The sequence below is a fragment of the Hydra vulgaris genome, chromosome 14 (genome assembly GCF_038396675.1).
Source record: "Hydra vulgaris chromosome 14, alternate assembly HydraT2T_AEP".
In the NCBI taxonomy this organism is placed as follows: Eukaryota; Metazoa; Cnidaria; class Hydrozoa; order Anthoathecata; family Hydridae; genus Hydra; species Hydra vulgaris.
The window spans coordinates 25,702,896-25,727,500 of record NC_088933.1 but is presented as its reverse complement, the minus strand read 5'-3'; positions in this window follow the sequence as shown (position 1 = coordinate 25,727,500).

The window sequence follows — 24,605 nt, the reverse complement described above, 5'->3', positions numbered from 1 at the left end:
AAAACAGCTTTTTTTCTAGTTTTTCCTGCAGAGTGGACACCCTGTTTGTCATATAAGGCAATCCTAGGTAACTTTTTATTATTACTAAATTGCAGTCTTGCAAAATTTGTTAAATTTTTTTAGGAAAAGTAGTTTTTGTAGAAATTTAATGAAAATATAACAGTACATTTTTGCATGATCAGAAGCTGGTTAATTAATTTTAGTGTTTGAACATTATGTTAGATTAATTACTTTAAGGTTAAGGTTAATCAGTATATAATTGATAATAATTAAAAAAAAAATTTTCTTTGCTTTTTAGCCGCCCTTGTATCGCAAGCTACTATGCGAGATCTTATCAAGAAATTCATCGTATATATATATATCTATATATCTATACATATATATATATATATATATATAATATATATATATATATATATATATATATATATATATATATATATATATATATATATATATATATATTTGGTTTACTTTAGGGTTATTTAAATTTTTATTCATGTTGTCATATTAACTTTTATTTTTACATAATTTAGAATAGTAGTAAAAAAATTAAGTAAAAAGTTCTTAAGATTATTTTAATTTCATAATAATAGTAATAACACTTTATTAGTATTCTTCGGGTCGGAGATCACGTCACGATTATCGCGAAAAAAGACTACCATTTTACATTAGGGAAAACAAAAAATTAATCGGATTAGGAGTATATAAATAATAATGACTCGAAGTTGCTGTGAGTTTTCCTGTACCAATAATTCTCAAAGTCAACCAAAATTAAAATTTTGATTTCGTCCAACTGAAGTTAGCAGAAAAAAATCGTGGTTAGAGGCAAAAAATCCTGCACATGTTGATAAAAATGGAGTAGTCATCAAATCAAAATTACGGCCTCCTAAAACACGGTATAACTATATCTGTTCAGAACACTTTTTGTCTGTTAAGTTTTATAATTTATTAGAACTATAAATACACATTGTTGTTCTATTTTTTTCTAAAGTTTTAAATATGATATTTATAGGTAAAAGAAGTAATATTATCAATGATCCCGATTTTATTCCATCAGTTTTCCACCACAAAAACAAATTTAAGATGCAAACATCGTCCTTTTGACAGATATAAATAAAGGCAAAAAAAGTTAGCTAAACAAGGTAGGTTAATGAAATAAAGTGATTGTAATTATTTCATTGATTAAAAAATAATTATATATTTTTTTTATAACAAAGACAATATAGTTAGTTTTGGGGTCTATAAAATAATTAATTAAAGTAAACAATTGACAAAATCTATATAAAATTTATAAAAAAGACAAAATAGAAGTTGTATAAAAATATAGGACCTATTTTATATTGATGCGATAATTAAGATATCTGTCACAGTATATCATAATTATGGCTACAATATAACACAACATAAACTATATTGTAGCAACAAATATTTATTTTGTTGTATTATGTCATAATACAACATAGTGCAACGCAGTACCTGTGTTACTATGTTGTATGTACTAATTTAAAATTTTTGTAATATTAAAATTATTTATATAACAGTATTACATATTTATATACAAGTAGTATTTTACAGTTCCGTTTTTTAAATAAATTTAAATTAAATAAATCTTTAAAGTTTTTAGAAATACATCAAATAATAACTTTTTTTACCTATTTATTTTTATTTTTAGCTTCAACAAAAACATTTGAATTAAAACCTGATGCAAAGAGAGAGTTGGAAGATGAATAAATAGATTTTGTATGCATACCGAGCTTGTTAACTCCTACAGTTGATGACCTTCAAGATGGTATTTCTCTTTTAGGTGTACCACCCATAGCATCATTACAAACGCCAGTTACTTTCTCAGAAAGAGAGACCTTCCTTAGGAAAATGGATAGTTTACGAGCAGAATGTTAAAGACTTAAATTAAATTCTGATAACAAGAACATACATGCTGCATTCACAATAAAGGCGATTAAAAAAACCCTGAAAATGTGTTATGCTAACAGGCTTGAAATATGAAATTTTGTTAGAGATGATTGATTATTTTTGCGAAAATCAAAAGAATTATTGCAACAAATTAGCTTTGAATGATCAAATATTGTTGACTGATAAAATTATAAAACATAACATTATTTTTAAACAGCATGCTCAAACATGTGACATTAGCAAGATTACAGCGATTGATTATTTTTGGAAGTGGGTTGATGTTATGTATTTAAATCTAAATTTTCTCATAAAAATGAAAGACCGAATGGATATTTATAAAACAATACCAATTGGTTTATAAATAAAGCAAAGTTTTCCAGACTAACATGCATAATTGACTGCTTCAAAACTTTTATTGAAACTCCGCGATGCTTATTAGCAAGAGCAAAGTGTTACAGTCAGTACAAAAAACGTTGTACTATTAAAGTCATGATATCTTGTACACCCCTTGGACCAGTTAATTTTTTAACACAATGTTGGGGAGGTAGAGTATCGGACAACCAAATTGTCAGAGACTCGAACTTTCATTTAAGTAAATACCACATGCCTGGAGATCAACTTTTGGCTGATCGTGGTTTTACTTTAGCTGATGATTTTGCTGCTGGTTTAGGAGCTGAACTTATTGTACCTGGTTTCACTAAAGGAAACGATCAATTGTCAGGTGATGTAGAGAACACAAGAAAAATTGCATCTCTTAGTTTCCATATAGAACGTGTTATAGAACTTATTAAAAATCCATGCCATTTTAAAGGGAATTTTGCTATTTCGAACAGTAAAAATTATTAAAAATGAAACAATGAATGAAACATTTTCAAGCAGCGATAAAGTTATGTCTATGTGTGTTTCCTTGGTTAATTTAGATACCAGTATTATTAAATCTTCAGAATATAGTTCTTAACTGTTATAATCTAAGCTTATTAGTAAGTTCTTTAAAGTGAATACTCTCATGTATTTTTGTTAATAGTTTAGCAAAATATTTTTAATATTTTGATATTAAAAAATACTTAATTTAAAAACAAGATTTCCAAAGAACAATTTTTTATTTTGTAAAAATTTTGTAAAAAACGGTAGTTTAGTGCGACAATAAAGTACGCACTTACGTATAGGGGACGGTATAACCCAGAGTAAAAAAGGGAAGGGGTAAATTGTATCAGGTAGTAGACGGTAAACCTATAAGTGAGATAGGGGGACGGTATAAACTAGTGTAATGAAAACAACGGAAATTGTATCAGATAACTAATCAAATATGCCTTCTCATAAAATTCATCTTTAATTTCGTCTTTGTATGCTGTTTAACAGAATATGCATATTTAGGCTCGTTGAAAACTGTAGTTTTTTTACTAAAATTAGTGGCCCCGTGTCTCTGTGTCGACGGCCGAATTACCATAATAATGGTCGATAGCAATAAGTAACTTAAGTTTATATTTAGCACCATCTTTTTTTTTTTAAATTTGGTTTACGATATAATATGTTAAGATATTCAAAAACTATTATTGAGCTGATCCATTATATTTAGAACAAATAATATAATTTTGCCTTAAAAACGATCCTTAGCTAGAAGCAGATAAGATGCAATACAGTAGCGTCGAGCCGTATGGCGTTCGCTTTTTTGTTATTTTTGTTTTCTCTTTTGCGGGAATTAACTGCATGAGAGCCTAACTACTCCTTTATTACATTTAAGCAAACCATTTATTCTTAAATGTTTTATCTGTTTGTTTATCTTTTTATATATGCATATACACAAGTTAATTGGAGACAACTTGAACACCGATTAACTAGAACTATATCTCGAACTGTTTCCTTTGCTCCCTTGAAATCGTGTAATTGATTCTCATACTACAGGTTACCAAGTATCCCATTAATAATTTAAAATAAAAAAGTTTCGATTTTATACAACTTTTTTTGCTTTTATTCATGTTTTACAATGCCACGATTTTGATGTCGGAAGCTTTTTTAAGTTAAGGCTTTTAATATGAAACTATTGATTGCAACAATCACAACCAACCATGCTTCCATCCTCTGGCCCAATTCAAATACAAAACTGATTCATTACTAGAAGATTGATTTGCTGATTATCATTAGAAGAACATGCTGATACTAATTTCCTTGTAAGGTGCTCAGGTAAAATAACATGTTCCCAGAACATTTGTTGTTTTTCAATCATATCATTTATAAATCTGTATTTTTATTTATTCGTAAAACATCAAACTCATTTGGGATCCATACAACAAAATCACAGTATTCTACATCTACTACATAAATTTCATGTTGTACTTGACTGTAATACTCATGATTTTGTTTTAAATTGTATTCTCCATTCTTGTATAATAGGTAAAAAGCATTAGTAAGAATTATGTCATGAAATCCTTTCTCACGTAACGAATAGGGACACTAACTTCAACTACTCCTTTTCCACAACAAGAGCATTTCACCAAAGCATCAGCTGACACTCCCAGGTAAAATTTATCAGACCTAATGACTAAACCAGTTTTCTTGAGTTCAAAATGTTTATACATAAATGTTGAACTTATGCAAAATGATTCAGATATATGTTCAGAATCAAAAGAAGAATTTAAATAATCTACAAGAGCTTCTTGTAGATTATTTAAATTCTTGATAATTAATGATATCTTGATAATTAATGATAATCAATATGTGAGCAAGTCTCTCCAAGTCTAAACAAAAAAAATATATTTAAAAACCTATCTATATGTATCTATCTATCTATCTATCTATCTATCTATCTATATATACATATATATATATATATATATATATATATATATATATATATATATATATATATATATATATATATATATATATATATATATATATACAGTATTGGACAAAACATTTGCAACCAAAATCGAACAATGCTAAAAAGTGTTCCTAATTTTACATGTCTTAAAAACGAAACGAACTATACTACCACAGCAAACAGTTCAGGAGTCTGGAGTTATAGCATGCCATGACATGAGCAATCAGCTGACAGGTGACAGCACACAGGCAGAATTTCGTTGACAAGTGCCATTTTGCAGCGGACAAAACAAGTGCAACTTTTTTGGTTTGCTTCATTTTCTAAGGTCTAGTCCGTGTCAACGTCACGGATGTTTTTTAATAACTAAAGGAAATATCCAGAAGTTTCCAGAAGCATACAGAGGCTTCCAGAAGTTTTCAGAAGAAGCATCTGAAAGCACCGTGTAGCATCCAGAAGTATCCAGAAACATTCAGAAGCATCCAGAAGCTTCCTGAAGCATCGAAAAGAAGCATCTAGAATCTTCCAGAACAGGTTCACACAAGTTCATTTTATTATATAAGAGACATGTAAATCGACATGTAATTCAGTCAGTATATGGAAGTCAATCAGTCAGTATTATCAAGACAGTTTATCGAAGTAAGTTTTATCAAAGTGTTTTATCGAAGAACATCAATACAAGAAGTGAAATACAACAAGTGTTTCATTACATCAATACAGTCCACATCCAACCAAGACGTTGTGTTCCACAGAGCATTATTGTATCATCACAAGGTGAATGTAACACGGTAGGCCTTGAGAAGCGAGACTATTTGTTTTTATTATTTTTATGACTTCAAGTGCAAAAATGGCTTCCGACAGTCTTGGATTGGAACTAAGAAAGAAAATTATTGGCAATTACATAAGTGGAATGTCACAAAAAAGTATTTGTGATAAATATTGCGTCAAAAAATGGACCGTATCAAGACTAGTTCCAAATATCGTTCTACGGGGAAGTTGGCAGCAGATAACAAAGGTGGAAGACCGCGTTGCACCACTTCTAGAGAGGATTCTATGACCATCAGATGCGTCAAGAAGGATTCCTGAATATCATCAGTCAAGATACAAAAGCAATTAAAGCAGCCTGTGTCGGACCAAACAATCAGACGACGTGCTGTTGAAGCCGCATTGTTTTCTCGACGCCCTGCAAAAAAAACCGCCAATTTCACTAAAAAACCAGAAGAAAAGACTACTAACTGCTACATCTCATATTGACTGGAATGTGCAAAAATGGCGAACTGTCTTGTTCAGTGATGAATCAAAGTTCAACATCATTGGGAGAAACGGCATTTACCGTGTATGTCGACCGGCCGGAAAACGCCTCGATTAACGCTATTGCCATAAGACCGTGACGCATGGTGGAGGCAATGTAATGGTATTCGGGTGTTTTTCTGCTAACCGCCAAGGTCCAATACATCGAAACGATGGAATAATGGACCTTTTTATGTATAACAATATCCTGAAAGATGTTATGTTACCTCATGCTGAATGGAATATGCCCATAAAATGGGTTTTTCAGCAAGACAACGATCCGAAACACACTGCAAAAGTAGTCAAGCAGAGGTTTCAAGACAACCACCTATTGGTGATGGATTGGCCGCCTCAATCTCACAATCTCAACTCTATCGAGAACCTGTGGGAGATCCTAAACCGCAGAATTAATGGTGAAGATATTCGTAATAAGGATTAACTGTTTAAACAAACCCAAAAGGCCTGGGCAGCGAATCCACAAAGTTTCATTGATCACTTTATCGAATCTATGCCTCAAAGATGCAAAGCTATGATCGACAACAAAGGATTCGCCACGAAATATTGATAGCAAAATACAACTTGGTCAACATTTTGTCGAGTGGCACTTCTATACATATATATATATATATATATATATATATATATATATATATATATATATATATATATATATATATATATATATATATATATATATATATATGTGTGTGTGTGTGTGTGTGTGTGTGTGTGTGTGCGTGCGTGTGTGTGTGTGTGTGTGTGTGCGTGTGTGTATATGTATATATATATATATATTTATATATATATATATATATATATATATATATATATATATAAAATAGTGAAAAACCCTTATCTAACTTTTATCTTCTACTTTAAGTTTCACTATTGCTGGATCATCAGGAAGAGAACTCTTCCTAATGATCCAGCAATGGTGAAACTTAAAGTAGAAGATATAAGTTAGATAAGTGTTATTTACTAATTTATTATTGCTCTGTTCTTTAAGAAGATTGAGCACTCTATTTGTATAAGACACTAACATAATTTACATATATATATATATATATATATATATATATATATATATATATATATATATATATATATATATATATATATACATATATATATATATATATATATATATATATATATATATATATGTATATATATATATATATATTTATTATATATATATATATATATATATATATATATATATATATATATATATATATATATATATATATATATATATATATATATAACAAGATGGAAAATATACTTTTTGTTTCATTATGTTTAATTTTAATCTTACCTTGCCATGCTGTTGCAATGTGCTGCAACAATTGAACCATTTTTATTCATAGTAATCCATGGTTGTTATGGAATAACATTAATTTTATAAGATGGGCGAATATCAGTTTTGGCAATAAAAACTATAGAATCAAGCCATATTTGATATACTGTTTGCACCCATCCAGAAACAAAGTATTTATAAGCCTTTAATGACACTGGCAGAAGACTTTGGCATTTTGCAACATTTTATCAATGTGATTTAGGCACTAATTTGCCTAGTTTTAACAATTGTGAACTCATCCATATGTTTTCGCTCAGTTTGACAGGATGACAGTTTCAGACTTTCAAGTTAACATGCCTTATATCTGCTTTGCTGCTTGTCAGAGCAAGCACCAGAACCAAAAATTTCAATGCTAATTTACATATTTTTATCTTTCAAGTCAATCCAGTTCTCAAAGCAAAGAATCTGAAAAGAAAGAGGAACAGATGGACAATGAAAAGCATGATGGGCAGCAGACAAAAGAAAAGGTGAAGTCAACATACTTCCCACACGAATTCTTCAAATTTATGTGGTCATGTAAAACTGGGAAATCTGGAATTTTGCTTAAATGGTGCATGAAAAACTGCTCACGTCATCGCACTTCCTGAGCCATTGGGCCAATCTTCATGACAAAAAGTTCTCTTTAAAATCTTAGTAGGCACATCAAGGTAATAGTTATGCGCTTGATATAAACCTGATTAGCTGTATATGCTAAATTTTGAATTTTCTATTTAGAATTATCATGGTGGGGATCTTGGAGATAAAATGTTAAGTTTGAACAAAGCAGTGGAGGCAAGAAGACAATCCAACAAGAAGCAGTCTACGCTGGATGACCACTTTGTGGTCAAGAACAATGGTCAACAGAAGGTCAACAAGAAGCCCATCACTCAAAAGGAATTGGACCACAATGTGCTGGTAAATTGCAATCTTAATAAGTCTTGATTTGTGCTGCTAAAGTGTAATTTATTTATTTGCTATTCCAGAATTATATTGCTATTGATATGCGGTTATTTCCTTCGGTCCACAATGCTGGTTTAAGAAGTTTGCTGCTGCCGCTGTTCGACAATTTGGAGATCAAATGTCGACAATTCTATCGACAGCTAAGGCCAAGCTACTGAAGGAAACGTTGGCAGAGGTCCCATACGTTTGCACCACAGCTAACTGTTGGACAAAAAATCGCAGATGTTACATCAGGATGACCGTCCACTGGTGGTCTGATGGTCTCACCCGCCGGAGTGCTTTGCTAGCCATTCGCTAAATCAAAGAGAGCCACACCTATAATGTGATAACGATCGCCATCAACAACATACACATCGAATTCGGCATTGAAAAGGTCGTCGCCACCATCACGGACAACGGCTGTAACTTCCTGAAAGCGTTCAACGTTTTTGGATTTTAACTAGGTGATTAGACCTCTAATAATTCCGACGACAAGAATTCCGAAGAAGACGAGGGAACGGAGGTACGGGAGGAAGTGCAGGCTCAGCACTCAAAATTTCCGAAATCTTTTCAAGATTTCGAAAATTTTGAGTGCTGAGCCTGCACTTTCTCCCGTACCAGATGAAAAAAACGTCTTGATTCGAAACATAGCGATGAAGAAGCTTCGAACCAGAACATTGATTCTATCGAGTCCTTAAATGACGAAATTCGCCTCCCTCTTTATTTCAAATGCGGATGCCACCTACTTAACCAAGTAGCTGCCAAAGACTTTGTCTGTTTCAAGAAACATTCGAGCTCATTTACGAAGTTGAAGAAGAAAGTAGATGGAAAACTGCAGGCAATCTGAAATCATCAGAACAGGAGTTATTTGAAGGCCGATCTTCTCAAGTCGACTATGGGCAAATTATTCGTTATTCACAATGTCCCTTGATGGAAAGGATACTACGACGTTATGGATCGGGTCCGAGATTTCCTGGTCAACAAGATGAATGCGCTTGACAAGCTTTGCAATGACCTTGGTGACATCAAGAAATTCACTCAGGCTGAGGTCGAGTACGTCATCGAGTACACCATCATCATGAAGCCCTTCTCTGAGGCTCTGGACCTCTTTCAAAACGAATCAAAAGGTCTTAATTGAATGTCTTGAAAGTCTTCAAAAGGTCTTAATTTAATGTCTGTTTCCTTCTATCTAGCTGTTAAAAGAAGAGTTATGGGAAATAAAAAATATGCCATTGATCGTTCATTTCAAAAGCCTCATTAAAGCTGTGCTGTGGGGTTTGCAGAAGAGATTTGGCGACATGTTCCGTGATTCGAGACTCTGCCTTGCTGCACTCTCTGATCTTCAATTCAAAAAACTGCTTATGAAAATCGTGACACAAAGCAGCGAGGGCGATGCTTGGATGTCTACAAAAAGCACAGCTCGAGTCATCTCGACAAGCTGGATTGTTACTTTAATGAGGAGCAACGTGATCGATCTCAGCTAGACAGATATCCGACGATCAAATCGATTTTCAGGTTTGTTTTTATCATATTTAAATCCACTATAAATCACAAAATGAACTGATTAAGTCTTAAATGTTTCATATTTTTTTAGGCAGTACAACAGTGTGTTGCCCTCATCTGCAGCTTGCGAGTGAAGATTCAGTTTCGGGGGACTCATCTTTACCGCCAAACGGGAATCGATGACCATCGACACCTTTGGAAAGTTGAGTTTGTACGAGATCAACAACAATGTGTTTAAATATTGGAAAAAAACTCTATCGACCACAAAAAGGCGATTCTCCTGCTCAGTGCCCACTGCTCAGAACGGCATTTAGTCAATGCAATTCGGCTCACATGTTTCCAATTGTCAGTCGTTTTATTATTTAATGAATAATTGCATAACCGCCGTGTATTCGTGGTACTCCTTCCTACTAAGTGACCAACTGATAATTAAAGCAATGGAAATGGGCTGCCAATAAATAAGTATTAGAAAATAAATTAAAATTTTTTTATGAGCGGCTTTGTTAGCGAATAAACGGAGTGCCCGCTCAAGAAATTTTCTAAACAAATCTGCGAGCGTCCGTTCATAAATTGCTGCTGAGCAACAAGTTGAGCGCCCCTCAGAATATTCTGAGCAAATACAAGGTCTTCTTGGAATACATCACTAAACATTTAAATGAAGACGAAAGCCATTTCAACATACCCTAACCGGCGTGGAATAAATAAAGCTTTATGAAATTTAAAAACGGAAAATCTCTGGGCTTCGACAGACTTCAAGCTGAATTTTACAAAACCTTTTAGCACGTTTTGGAAAAAGACTTTGTAAAACAAGCTTATGAAACATTTTTTGGTAGAGAAACGAACCAGCCACTTTATGAAAAAGTCAATAATTACATAGAATCAAAGCAGACTAGTGGAATTCTAGGTAGACACATTTTTTTAAATTTACGTCTAGTGCGCAATATAGTAGATAACATAGAATTTGAAAGTTTCCTTAGTTTTTTATTAATAGTCCAAGAAAAGGGGTTTGATAAAGCTGATAGTGCGTTTTTGCTGCAAATACATCAGAAATTCAATCTCGGAGAAAATTTGTATTTTTAAAGCTATATTCATATTCAGAAGTCAACATCTATTCTGAATAGCGGTTTTTCTTGGCCTTCTTTAAAACAGTAAAACAGTAAGAAAAGTCAGACAAGGCAACCATCTCTATCTTCTGCTGTACGTTTTTGCCGCTGAAGCTCTAGCTTTGCTGATCAGAGCGGACATCAGAATAGAGGTATTTTTAACACAAGGAACACCGAAACTCCTTAAACTACAGAAGTACGCAGATAATTTGAACTTATTTACCAAGGACGTCTACTATTTTTTCGAAAAAGTAAAACTGTTAGAAAAAGCAAGTGGTTTAGTAATCAACACCTCAAAAACCAAGGGTCGTAATAAAACGTCTGCATAAAGCCATTTTCGAAAACCTGTGGTAAAAAACCAATTTTAATCCGGACACTAGAGAGACTTTTTATTTGTTAAAAGCGGAAGTTTTGAATTTTATCTCCGAAGGAACAAAAGTTTGCACTTTGCCTCAAAACACTCATTTAACTGAGATTTCAAGATGACTGGAATAAGGTAATTTTTCCATTTTTTCTCTCCTGAAACATAAACATTTATTGCTTCATTATTACAAGTTTTTAAAATACGCTTTTGCATTATTATCTTACCCCAATGGATTTAGTTTATATTAGAAATAATACTAAACATTACTATTATTACTTTATTCAAGTTATATTGAGCGATGTATCTACCTTTGAGACTTCGGAAGTGAAAGCTACATTCGTGCACCGTAGACTAAAAACAAAACAAGCTAGAACAACACTTGCTAGAAAGAATTGTAAACACTGTAAAGAACCAAGTAACCATAATGGTTTGGTCATGCAAATCGACCAGGAGTACCGGTCAGCTTTAAATTGTACAAGTAACAATGAAAAAAGAACTGTAAAAGACTGTCCTACAGACTACCCTGACTCCACAGATACAAGAGTGGTTTTCTTATGGTAAAAAAAGTTTTTATGCAAAATGGTACTCCATGCCATACTGTAAAACTAATGAGAGTATCAAGCTACTTGATTGGCCTTGCAATTCTCCAGATATAAACTCTATTGAAGAGCTGTGAAAGCTTGTCAAACGCAAAGTTAGTTCTTAAACATTAAAAAATAAACAGAACTCAAAGAACGACTGATTGAAGTATAGCATTGAGATCCAGATGCAAAAGCGCTGACGTAAAGAGTGTACCATGGCGTATTAAAGTGCCAGGAAATCCTAGATCAAGACTGGTGCACAATAATTTTTGAAGTCTTGCTTTTTGAAGTCGCGTTCTCCACCTTAAAAGAACCATTTCTGGTGTCGATGTCGGCAACCAGTGGAAAAATCACCATACTTAGTTATTAATACAATAAAAAAAATATGAGAAATGATAAGAACTTTTTTTTTGCAATGGGTAAGAATGCAGGGTCAATCAAATTAATTGAAAAACTTTCTATGCCGAGGAAACGAAAAAGTCGATCTATTCCATTTTATTTCAAGTTGTAATTCGTTTTGAAGAATAAACTGGCAATGCTTGTTATCCCGAAACAGCAGATGATTTTTTTAAGCCAATATATTTTAAAGCTCCTGACACAATTATTAATGAAAGATCGATTTGAACAACCAGCATTTAAGAAGTTTATAAACGCTATAGCGTTGTTTTCGAAAGCCATAAATAAGACGGATCTATTAACAAAGTTTAAGGTTTTGAAATCAGATTTTTATGGAGATTTTAAAAATGAACTAAATAAAAAGTGAGCTTCATCTCATACAAACTATTTTAAAATTTATACACAAATTAACTTTCGAGCTCAGATTTACAGTTGCTCAAAAAAGATAAAATTCGTTATAAGTGCTAAATAGTGTCGATAGTCTATCTGTAAAAGAAGTAGCCTAGCGATATACTGCTGCACAATATAAGCGCAGGAGTGAGTTCGGAGCATTTATCTTACGTAAACCTTAATTAACATAGATCTTAATTAAATTTTATATGACATTTTAAAATTTTTTTCAGAATTTAAAGAAAAACATTCGGAAAAATTTTTAAATATCGAAAACGGGGCAACAAAAGTTTTCTTAAAATCCTACAAGCATATGAATTCAGAATATTTATTTCACTTTGGACCACTCCCCCCCTTTGAAGTTACAAGCCCTTACTTGCGAATACTAAGTAAGTGAAAAATCAACTTTACTGGACGCAGTAACAGTCGACTAAAATTCATGGTTGAATGTGTGTGTAAATATGTGTATGTTAGTGTCATTTTAATAATGAGGCATTGATTAGTGCCATTTTAATAATGAGCTACATGAGCCATTTTAATAATGGTTTTGCTATATTTGGCATAATAGACGTTTCATGCTTGATAACGTTAGCTAGCAAAAAGGAAAAATCGTGTTTTACGAAAGAGGTTCTTACATTATAAAACCACAAGTTATAAAGTTTATGCATTAGTTGACATATAAACAATTGCGGCATACTGAACTTAGCAAACCTATACTTTAAGATTTACTATATTACTTTTGCTTTTATAAGTTTTATTAAACAGACTACCTTCGATAGTTCGGTCTAAGTCTTACGACTTAGACCGAACTATCGAAGACGGTAGAAGACTATTCTGAGTTAAGCTAAACACTATGGTAAAATTTTTACCTTTTTTTGTCGAAATGGTATGAAAATTAAAATAAACTTTGCTGGTAAAGATCTTATTAGTAATCTTACCAAAATAAGCATATTCTAAGAGATGGTTGTATTCTAAGGTAGGTCGATTTTTGAAATCGACTTACCTGTTCCATCAGATAGCTAGATTTCTTTAAAATAATAAATAACTAATTAAAATTTTCTAGCAAATTTGATTCAGTTTGTTCGCGTTAAGGTTTATAACGACATTTTTCATTTTTTACGACCTAAAAGAAAAATTTGTAATTCAAAATAAACTAGAAATTTCTGTAAACGCGGGAAAAATTTGTTAAAGAAAAATTGTAAACAAAGCGATCTGCTAAATAATATAAAATTAACAAAAAAGTACCTGTTGTTGAAACTTGAAATAAATGGCTCCAACAACTAGACAAACCAATAAAAAACTCATTGGAGGTTCAAAAAGTGATTTTCCTGTAAGTGACTTACCAACTTATAGAGATATTTATAGATACTTTTATTTCGTACAATCGGAGTTAAAAAACAAATCAAACATAATTGATAAAACCCAACAAGAACTTGTTAAAATTTGGTTAAATGTAAATCCAAAAAAGCCCTTGATAAAAAATGTGTCAATTTATTTAGAACTGGTGAAAACATTTAACACAATGAAACTTATCAATGGAAAAAAGTTCAAAAAAGGACCAAAAATGCAGCATATAATGTATTGGAAAATCTATACGATATATCTGCCTGTAGATTTAACTTGGATGAAGTTCCCTATTATGATAATAGGGTAAAATGCGAAAAACTACCCTGGAATAACTAACTTTTGCATGTGTTTGACCGCCAGAGTATAAGAATTTAACTTCCTCTAAAGCATTTTTTTGAACTTTCTTCACAAGAGTTTATCTACTTGTTTATCTGTTTCTTTTTAAGTTTAATATTTTTTAATAATAAGTTTCATATTTTTTTATAATTTGCTTAGATTCCGCTTGAGGAACGCGAATATATCAAAAACCAAAGTTCAATAATTGGCACAAGAGGAAACATACAGATAAGGGCAATAGATTGGGCAATAGATAGTCAGTTTTAGGTTAAGTAATTGTTTACTATTACATAATACAAAGTTATTTTATTCATTTAGTTGTAGAGGTTTTTTTTTAAATCTTTTCTTCTTAAAATTTCCAATTATTTATGAATTTTCAAAATAAAAAGTGTTGCTAAAAATTTTCTTATGAGAAATACAATGAAAAGACTAAACTGTTTTTTTTTATGGATATGTTAGCAATTTATATTTGATTATAATCTACTCTATTAATGTAAGTTTTTTTGCATTCAATTGTTTATTTTATTGTAAAATTTTAGGTATACGATATTGAGTGAAGCTGCAGCAGCTCTTGGTAATGGACTTTTAAAAGATCTTGAAATTATTACTTAAACTGATAAAACTGATGTTTTATATAAAAGTAAAATGGATCGAGCTGAAAAAGGAGTTTGTCTTCAGTCTGTTGCTGAACACGATATTATAGTCCAAAATTTTTCATGTATTAGATGTGATGGTAAAGATGATAAAGGTAGCCTAGTTTATAGAAGTATGTTACCAGATAGTCTCAGGAAAAAAAACAAAATAATTGAAAAAGTTTCTCATCTAAGTTTTACAGTAGAATCAAGAGATATGAAAGGTAGATATTTGGAACACAAAGATATTTTAAATGCAACAGGAGAAAATTTAGCACAGTCTGCTTTTGAAGTATAAACACAATACAACAGTGTTGATTCTTTGTTAGGAATTGTTTTTGACAATACAAATATCAACACTGGGTATAATACTGGCCTTTGTGTCAGCCTTGAAAAAAAACTTGGCGGAACAGTTCATAAAATTGGTTATGCACTTCATAGCAATGAGTTATTTTTGCGCCATATTATAGCACAGCTAGATGGTGGTACAAACACTCCGCAAACATTTTTTGGTGAAATTGGAAAAGCTGCAACACAAAACCTTCATCATAAATCCATTGTTAAATTTGAACTTGTCTTGACTTCTTTAGTGATTCCAGAAAAGAGTGTTATTAATGACTTAAGTTCTGATCAAAGGTTATTGCTGGAATATGAGTAGTACAATTCAGGTAAGCATAATTTAAAAATATATAAAACATAAAAATTATTCTGCAATTTAACTACAGATGTTTACTCTTATTTAAATTTATTGTTCAAAAAAGAAAAAAAATGTCTTTAAATTTAGGTGTTGTAAATCCAATTTATGCTAATTATAAAGTTGGTCCAGTTAATCATGCTCGGTGGCTGACATTAGCAATACGAATTTTAGTTTTGTATTCAAGAACAGAACATCCTCTTCATGTACTTAAAGAGATAGTAAATTATATACAGACAGAGTATGGTTCAACATGGTTTGCTATTAAGAAATTAAAGATTTTACTGAATGGCCAAAAAATTTATACACAACATTAAAAAAAATAAAAAAATTTAGCCAAAATATACAAAACATTATACTACCTATTGTTTTAAGAAATACGTATTGACTTCTCCCAGAAAACTTACTTTTATCCCTTTGTGTTAATGATATGAAAGAAATACGAAATAGAGTAGTTTTGCTGATTTTAAAATGTCGAGACAATCCTCCGGCTGCCACAGTTGATAAAATATATGGTGGCAGCAGAATTAAAATCCCAAATATTGAAAATCCTAAAATTGAGTGTGATACATGGACTGATCTGGTTTCTGATGATAAACTTATCTATGAACCTCTTGCTACTAAGATCCTGACTTATCAAGAACTACTAAATTCAATTGATTTTCAACCAGATCTTTATGAGCTTGGCTGGGACTTTCCGTTACACAGTCAGTAAAGTTTGTTTCTGAAGTTTCAAGAAATACCTATTCTTTACAGAATAGACATTTTTTAGCAGTAGGAAATCAAAAAAGCCAAATATCAAGAAAAAAGTTTTATTCGAAAAAAGATTATGATATATAGTATTGAATAATTTTAACTTTCTCAACAGTCTTTTGTTTAATCATTGTATTATAACACATTATAATAATTAATAAATAATTATTTTCTAAGTTTAATGTTGTTTACTGAAAGATATTTAAAATATTTTTTAGTTAATTTTTAGAACTATTATTGAATTATACCTATGAACAAGTTAAAGCCGACCTCTACTTGAAATTTCTGATAATATTTTGAAAACAAAATATTTTTTCCAGCCTAAAAACATATACTTTTGGGTAGCTGTAACGCAGTATCATAAACGCTGAGTGGTAAATTTATTATAACTGATTTAAATAAAAAATCATCCATCTTTGTTTCATAATCTTCGAGTATTTAAAAAACTCCAAAAAATTTCAACTACATTTCAATTTATTTACTTTTTAAACTGTTGGGAATGAAACGCGCAACTGTGTTTTTGCTACTTTTTTTTAAAAGCTCATGCGATCCTGAAAATACAAACTTAACTTGTATATTCAACTGTTATATTCATATAATAATAGTATTTAAAGATAGTAATAGTATAGGCAAAGAATGTAAAGTAAAATCGGGAATGTTTTCATTTCAGAAAAAATTGAAGAATTATGTAACAATGTATGGTTTGCAATTTTTAAGTGTAAAAGTAGTGGTAACTGGAAATTTTCGGTAATGATTTGCTTATTTGCAACGACACAGCAAGATTCGTACTGTAAATTAAGGCAAAAAATGTAAAAAATTGATAATATAAAATTAAAATTTTGGCACTCTTCAATTGTCCATACATTTTTAGCAAATTAGACGTTTTTACTAAATTTCTCTAACGAATTGCGAAAAATTCGGCTTGATTAGAAGAAAAAAAGGAAGATTGTTCCGAATTCCTGACAAGATTTCCCAGCTGAGGGCACAGTTAGTTAAAATTTCAAAAAAAGGACAAAATTGACCTTCCTTATTGTATTCCACAAGTTAACAACCACAAAATAAAAAAATTTAACAACAGTCAAAAAGCCAATTGATTTTACGTTTAAAGTTTAATTAATAGTAGAAGCAAACCACATTTTTTGTGTTTACTCCACCATCACAAAAGCCACATCAGTTATTGCAACACCAAGAGGAGAGGTAAAAAACTCTATTTATTCATCAAATAAAATTAATTCTTTTATCAATTTAAAACATCAACTAAACTTAAGTTTAGCTGAAGATGTGGAAAAGAAAATATGAAATATACAAAACGAAAATGAAAACGCTTTTGACGAAGAGAGACGCTTGGAGAAAGAAAAAACTAAAAAAGTTCACATTTTGTTGAAAATTTTATTATAGTCAAAGATCCGTTTATTGATTATAAATCAAAAAAGACTCAGCAAAAGGAGAAGAAAAAAGACATTTTATTCGAGTCAAACCAGGTTAAAGATGGGAAAATATCTAACGATATTTCCCCATTTTCAACCTCGATCAACAACGAGAACGACGTGACTATGGAACAACCAAAAGATCAAAAACGAACGCATCAGCAAACAGCCGTTAAACTAAAACAAAAAGAAAAGGTTCGAGAAGGGCGAAACCGAATTCCAAAACCAAATAGAAAAAAATGATTGATCAAATGGTGATGCATCATTTTTTCATTATTTTACTTATTTTATACGAATTTAGTAAGCTTTATTATATTCTATTTTCAATATTTCTAATGTTACTCTCATCGAAAGCAATCTCCTGATCATGGAGAGATTATTAAACTTATAAACAGAGTTTATAAAGTTAATAGAAAGGCCATTTACAATTCTTTCGTGTATTTCACAAGGGATATTTTATTCGATTAGAAAGACATCACAATCACAAAGGACAGTTACAATTCTATAAGTATTTGGAAAGGTCATTTACAATTTTTTAATGTATTTAGAATGCATTTTAATTCGTTTAAAAGGACAGTCACAATTTCTAACACAGTCACGAGTAACATAGTTATTAGTTGTTATTAGATAAAATATTGTAAAATATTGCAGTAACTATTAGCAAAATAAGGAGTATGTTAAGTTGAAAATGTTTTTTAAGAACAAGATAGCATTAGAAATGAAATAACTAATATATACCTTTGAATAAATAGGCGAGTCTAAGGTGAGTCTGGTAAAAACTTGGCACTCTGGTCATAGTCACAGCTATTGCGAGGTAGCGGTTCTATTTAAATTCAACATATTTTTAACCAAATACTCATAGTAGAATATTACACGTCATGATAAAAACTGATGAACAAAAAATGCATTAGTAATTCCAATGCACCATACTATGAATACATTTACACTAAATTTAAAAAAAATATATTTGAATAAAATTAATAATTACCAGTATTGAAAAATGAAACAAAAACATTAACATTAAAACCAAATAGCAGTGGGGATACAAATAAACAGGTGAGTCTATTTGGAACTCTGGTCCAAGTTGCAGCTGTAGCGAGGTAGTAGTTCTTTTTAAATTTTTTTATCTTTAACCGAATACTCACGAATATTAAACATCATGATAAAAATTGATGAAGAAGAAAAGCATGACCTGAAAATTAACGCGAATAATGTGCCCAGAATACTTAAAAAAAAAATCAATTGCCATCTAAAAAATGAAGCGTTGGTTTGATGTTGATCAACGTTGATTTTTCGTGATATTAACGATCCACGGCGATCAACTATAAACGGATGTTGTAGCAACGACAATGTTTATCAACAGCAAATCAACGTTTATTTTCAAACACTGTGTAATTTGCTGAGCAAACAGCATGCTCTTCTGGGATTATTATGTTATTTTTGGTGGTAATAAAACGTTTGTTTAAGTTTTAATTAATGAATATAAACTTTATTGAAAAACTTATATTATATTTTATTAGATAATAATATTTTCAGTTCTTGATTATCCTAATAAAATTAGGGTAGTTCTTTAACTATTCGAGGATAATAGAACATCGTAATATAAATTTTTTAAAAAGTTAACATACAAAAATCACAATTTTAGCAGCAATTTGGCTTATTAATGCCTATTATAATAACATTACTATTATCATAGCAAATTAGTAATGTTTATGCCTGCAAATATTGGCCTGATAAATTTTGACAGCAAACTTTAATCATAATATAAAATGCAATGTATATTGGTTTTTTCTGTATAAGAATAATAATTCGTTTACTTCTTTTGTTTTTGTGATGTAACAAGATAAAGATAATAATGCCTAAACGTGACAGAAGCTTATACATGAGAGAATTTATGAAAGAAAAACAAGATACCGAAAAAATAATAAAATAACTTCTTGAAGATATTTTATTATTTTTTCAGTTGGAAATAAGGAAAAGCTTGATATAATTGTAAGTAATAATGGTGCAATAATGTACAATAGTAAAAAGACTTTCATTTGGTCTATACTAGTTACAATTAACAGAAAAGGTGCATATGATGTTGCAAATTGGTATTGCCAGGGAAAACTAAATAAATTGGATGAGTTCTTTTATGATTTTATTCTTGAAATGAAAAAATTGCAAACTTATGGGTATAAACAGTTGCAGGTGACTAATTAGGTTTTTGTTTGTGATGTGCCTGCAAGAGCATTTTTTAAATGCATTATAGGACGTAATGGCTACCATAGCTGTGAAAGATCTATGGCAGTTGGCACACAAAAACATGGTGTAATATTATTGGAAAAAAACTGCTTTTTTTCGTGCTGACATGGCTTTAAAAAATAATTTGTTTAAAGAAGGTCACCAATTTAAAAGTCTTTATCCGCTTGTTCAGTTAAATTTCCCAATGGTAACTGGATTCCGATTGGACTAATGCACCTTTTATGTCTTGGGGTAGTTAAAAAACATTTAATAAACTGGTGTAAAGGTCCCCGATGTATTAGAACAAGTCAATCTGTTAAAGACAGTATTTCAAATGAACTCATAAATTTACGAAGTTATACACCATTCAATTTTCATCGCAGACCACGCTCTGTAAATGAACTTGAGAGGTGGAGAGCAACAGAGTTTCGATTCTTTCTGCCTTATGCCTGTTGTTTTAAAAGGAAAAATACATAAAACTGACTATGACTTATTTATTTCTCTCTCAATTGCTATGCACATACTGCTTTTTGATAAAATGGTGAAAATTAATTGTTAGTGGCATATGCTAAACAGTTGCTTATATGGTTGTTAGAGAAGAACAAACTTTGTATATGGAAATCTTTGCAACATACAATGTTTATAGCATGATTCGTTTAGCTGATGATTGTGTTAACTTTGGGTTCATCTATCAGCTTTTCCTTTTGAAAACTTTTTGGGTCAAATTAAAAAAATGGTACAAAAATCACATCAGACTGTTGCCCAAATAGTGAATCACCTATATGAGAGAAAAAGTTGGATATTTTTTCTAGAGAAAGGAATGAAATAATGAAATTTCTGTCCAAGTGGTAAATAAAAAGATCACAACAAATCTAAGAAACAGAGTTTATTTCATTCAAGACAAAGGGTTTGTTTCAGTAGAAGAGGTTTGGTAAATCTTGTAAAATTCAAGGCACTAAATCCTCATTCAGTTCGAAAGTTTTTTCCTGATTGTTTTGAAACATCTTACTTAGACGTTTGTTATGTAAACTCATTAGCCAACATAAAAACAATTTTTCTGAAAAAAAAGAGAACTTTTAAAAAAAGGCTTGATGATACCTGTTCGAAAGGTGGTTATGCTTTTTTTCTGCTTGGACATTGTGATATTGCCTAAGATCTCTGATTTCTTGAATTATAAACACAAATTTTGATTATACTTGCAGACCATCAATTTTTAAAGAATGTCTGTGCATGTGCATTTTGTAAAATTTGTTATAAATTTGTCAAGTATATAGCTCATTGAATAATTTTAAAGTGAGTTTAATGCATTTAAATTTATAAATTTTTTTGTGTGAAACAAATACCTGGTATATTTATAGAAATAATAAAATATTTACAAAAGTTCATTCTCTTTATGAACTTTTGTAAATATTTTATTATTTCATTATTTTATATCTCTAAAAGAGTTTAATCTCTTATGAATCTTTTATTTTGTAACTTATATAAGATTGTTCAGAATTAAATTGTACCAGAATATTGAAATGTCATTTGTCATCGTCGAATTTTTTAAATGGAAAAATTAAAGTAGTGGGAGTGATTGCTAAAAGTTGAATGAAAAATGATGGGAAATGCTTCTGGCCGCCATTTAAAACTTCCGCTGCAATTCGTAAAGCTGTCACTACCTTGCAGACACCAACCTCTGATTAAAGATATACCCAGCTAGGGGTATATCTTCTAATCAGAGTGCCCCCCTTTACAATATCACTGTTCTCTCATTTAATATCACTTATTTTAAACCCAATATTTCAACAGGCATTTGTTTAAATTTTACGTTCTGAATGTCTTTAGAATGTTTTAAAGAAGATTTCCAATGATTAAATTTTTTTTATTTAATTGTTGACAAAATCTTTTTTTTATTTTGGAATCTTTATAAAAAAAGTTTTTTTAACAATGTTTTTGGTCTCTTTTTTAAACTTTCAGTGTTTTTTATAAATTAAAAAATTCATTAATTTTCATGCAGTGCACCAACTACACCCTGTTCTCATGGGGCCTGCTTTTGCCGCAAACATTTTAATTACATTTTTATTAGATATTGATAAATGATTTTACGTACATAGATTTGTGTTTAGATTTTTATGAAGAAGCACAGTCACGATTAGAAAAAGCAGCAGATACTTCAAATATTGAGACTTACACTGAAGAGAAAAAAGGGACAAAGCGAATGTAAATCTTATTAAAATTGGTTTTTAATAAATAAAAAATTTCGCAATAGAGAATTACAAAAAACATGCACTTTTTTTGTTTCAAAAGTAAAGTTTATATTAAAGGAGAAAGAGGGCAATGACATTCTGTGAAAGTGATGAGGATTGATGATGGTTGGTGATTAAGATCTATACGGAAGACATTATTTTAATAGTTCAAATAGCCAAAGAATATTGTGATTCCAAATATATCAGGTTAACTATTTTTGTAAAAGTAAAATAATGATTTGTTAAACTAAACATGCTTATTTTTTTACTGAATTATAGATGGTTTAAAATTGATATCAACTCCCCAATTACACAGTGAAATAGCAAGCTTTTCAGTTGCTGAAAATAACATTGAATTCTCGAAAAAAAAACTAATTTATCTCAAGGAAAAATAATGTTGTTTTCAAACATTGGTAAAAAAAAATGTTGCTTTTGTTCTAATTAAAATCTGTGTACGTTTGCAGTAAAAAAATTAAAAGAAATCAGAACTATATGTTTAAGAATATAGTTTTGTTGACAAATAATTTATAAATATATGTTTGTTGACAAGTTTAAATTAAAAAAAATATATAATATTAAAAAATTTTGTTTAATTTTGTATGCATACATTATCTTTGTATGTATACATTATCTAAATTTGTATGTATACATTTGTATGTATAATTTATCTACCTTGGTAGAAAATGGCCCTAAAACTTGTGTTCTAGATAAGGAGGATAGCATAGAAACGGATTTGTCTTGCCAGGGTAAATTAAATTTTTAAGAATATACATTTCAATGTGTTAATCAAAGTTTTATTTATTTTTTCTATTAAGGTAATTTTTCATGGTTAAAATTTTACAAAATATTTTACATAAATAATAACAAATATTATTTATTTTACTACATTTTTTTAAAATAATTTTCAAAAAGTTGCCTTGAATTGGGTGGCAAAAATAGATAAAAAGGTAGTACTGTTGCTTCTTAATTTAGTTTCAAGATTACAAAAGATTACAAAAGGCCCCCACAAATCTTCAAAATTTTGAATCGAATCAGAAAAGTGATTCGAGAATCACTTTTAAAAATCCATGTATTGGAATCAAGATAGTTTCATTCATATAGATTGAACATAATATGTATTCTGTAAAATATTATCATAAAAGATAATATTTTTTATGACAATGGTTGATTAATATAGTGCAATTTAGTAATTTAGTATAAGTAAAGTCTTATAATAGAGGGGAAGCAGTAAATACCTGCTCAAAGTCTCTAATCTCATACAGTGGCATCTTATATTAAAAAAATATAAGTTTAAAAATTGTTCTTTTTTAAGATTAAAGACTCAATTCGAATCGCAAATATGTAATATACTTACTTCGATATTCTATTCAATGTTTAAATTTTGGATTAAGAGGGGCTTTGCATTTGTTGTGTAATGTTAAAAATAAGTAATTCAAGACTTTTTACATTTTGAAGATAGATAAGTAATTGCTATAGCAGTCTACATCAACAATGAGCGCTAGTTCTTTATCTACAGAGCCCATTTTTGAAAGATGCCCAACAAAATCTGATGTGGATTTACTAGAAGAAAAAGTCAAGGCTAGCAATCTTTTTAAGAGTAGAGTGGTGAGTTGCTACTGATAACAACTCGATTATTATGAAATGAAAGTTAACAATATGAGTTTCAATGTTATTATTATTTGTTATTTTTTTAAATAAAACATAAGGGTTCATTTGCAAATAACGACACGCATTAAAACTGTTTATACCACCTCCTTCCCACCTTTGTCAGAAAGTGTCATAAATTATCAAAACTCTTCTCTTTGTCACGTCACGTAGTTTTTGTGTGTTTTTATTAAACAATTATTTATTTGTTTTAAAAAGTAGCAAAAATAGTTTTTAATTTTATTTTATGAAGTTTTTAAGATAAATTGTGACTTCACAAAAATTTGGCCTGACATGGCAATCAAAACACAAAATGATAAAAAGACAGGTCGATTCATTGGCTTTACAGATTATGGAAAAGATATTGTTCAAATTGAACCAGATAGACCAGCTACAAAGCATTTGTTTTTATGCTAGAGGGATTTCGAGGCCATCGGAAAACACCTATTGGAAAACAGCTATATACTGTGTAGTAAAAAAACAGCCAAAAACCTTTCACGTCTTATTAAAAAAGCAGTTACAATTTCTTCTGATAAAAAAATTTATGTATGTAGTACTACATTTGATGGTGTAAATGTCAACATTATTTAAGTTGCATCACTGAGATGTACAAGAGCCTCGAAAAAATAATTTGAAGATTTTTTTTTGAAAACTATAATCATAACTTGTATGCAATCCCTTACC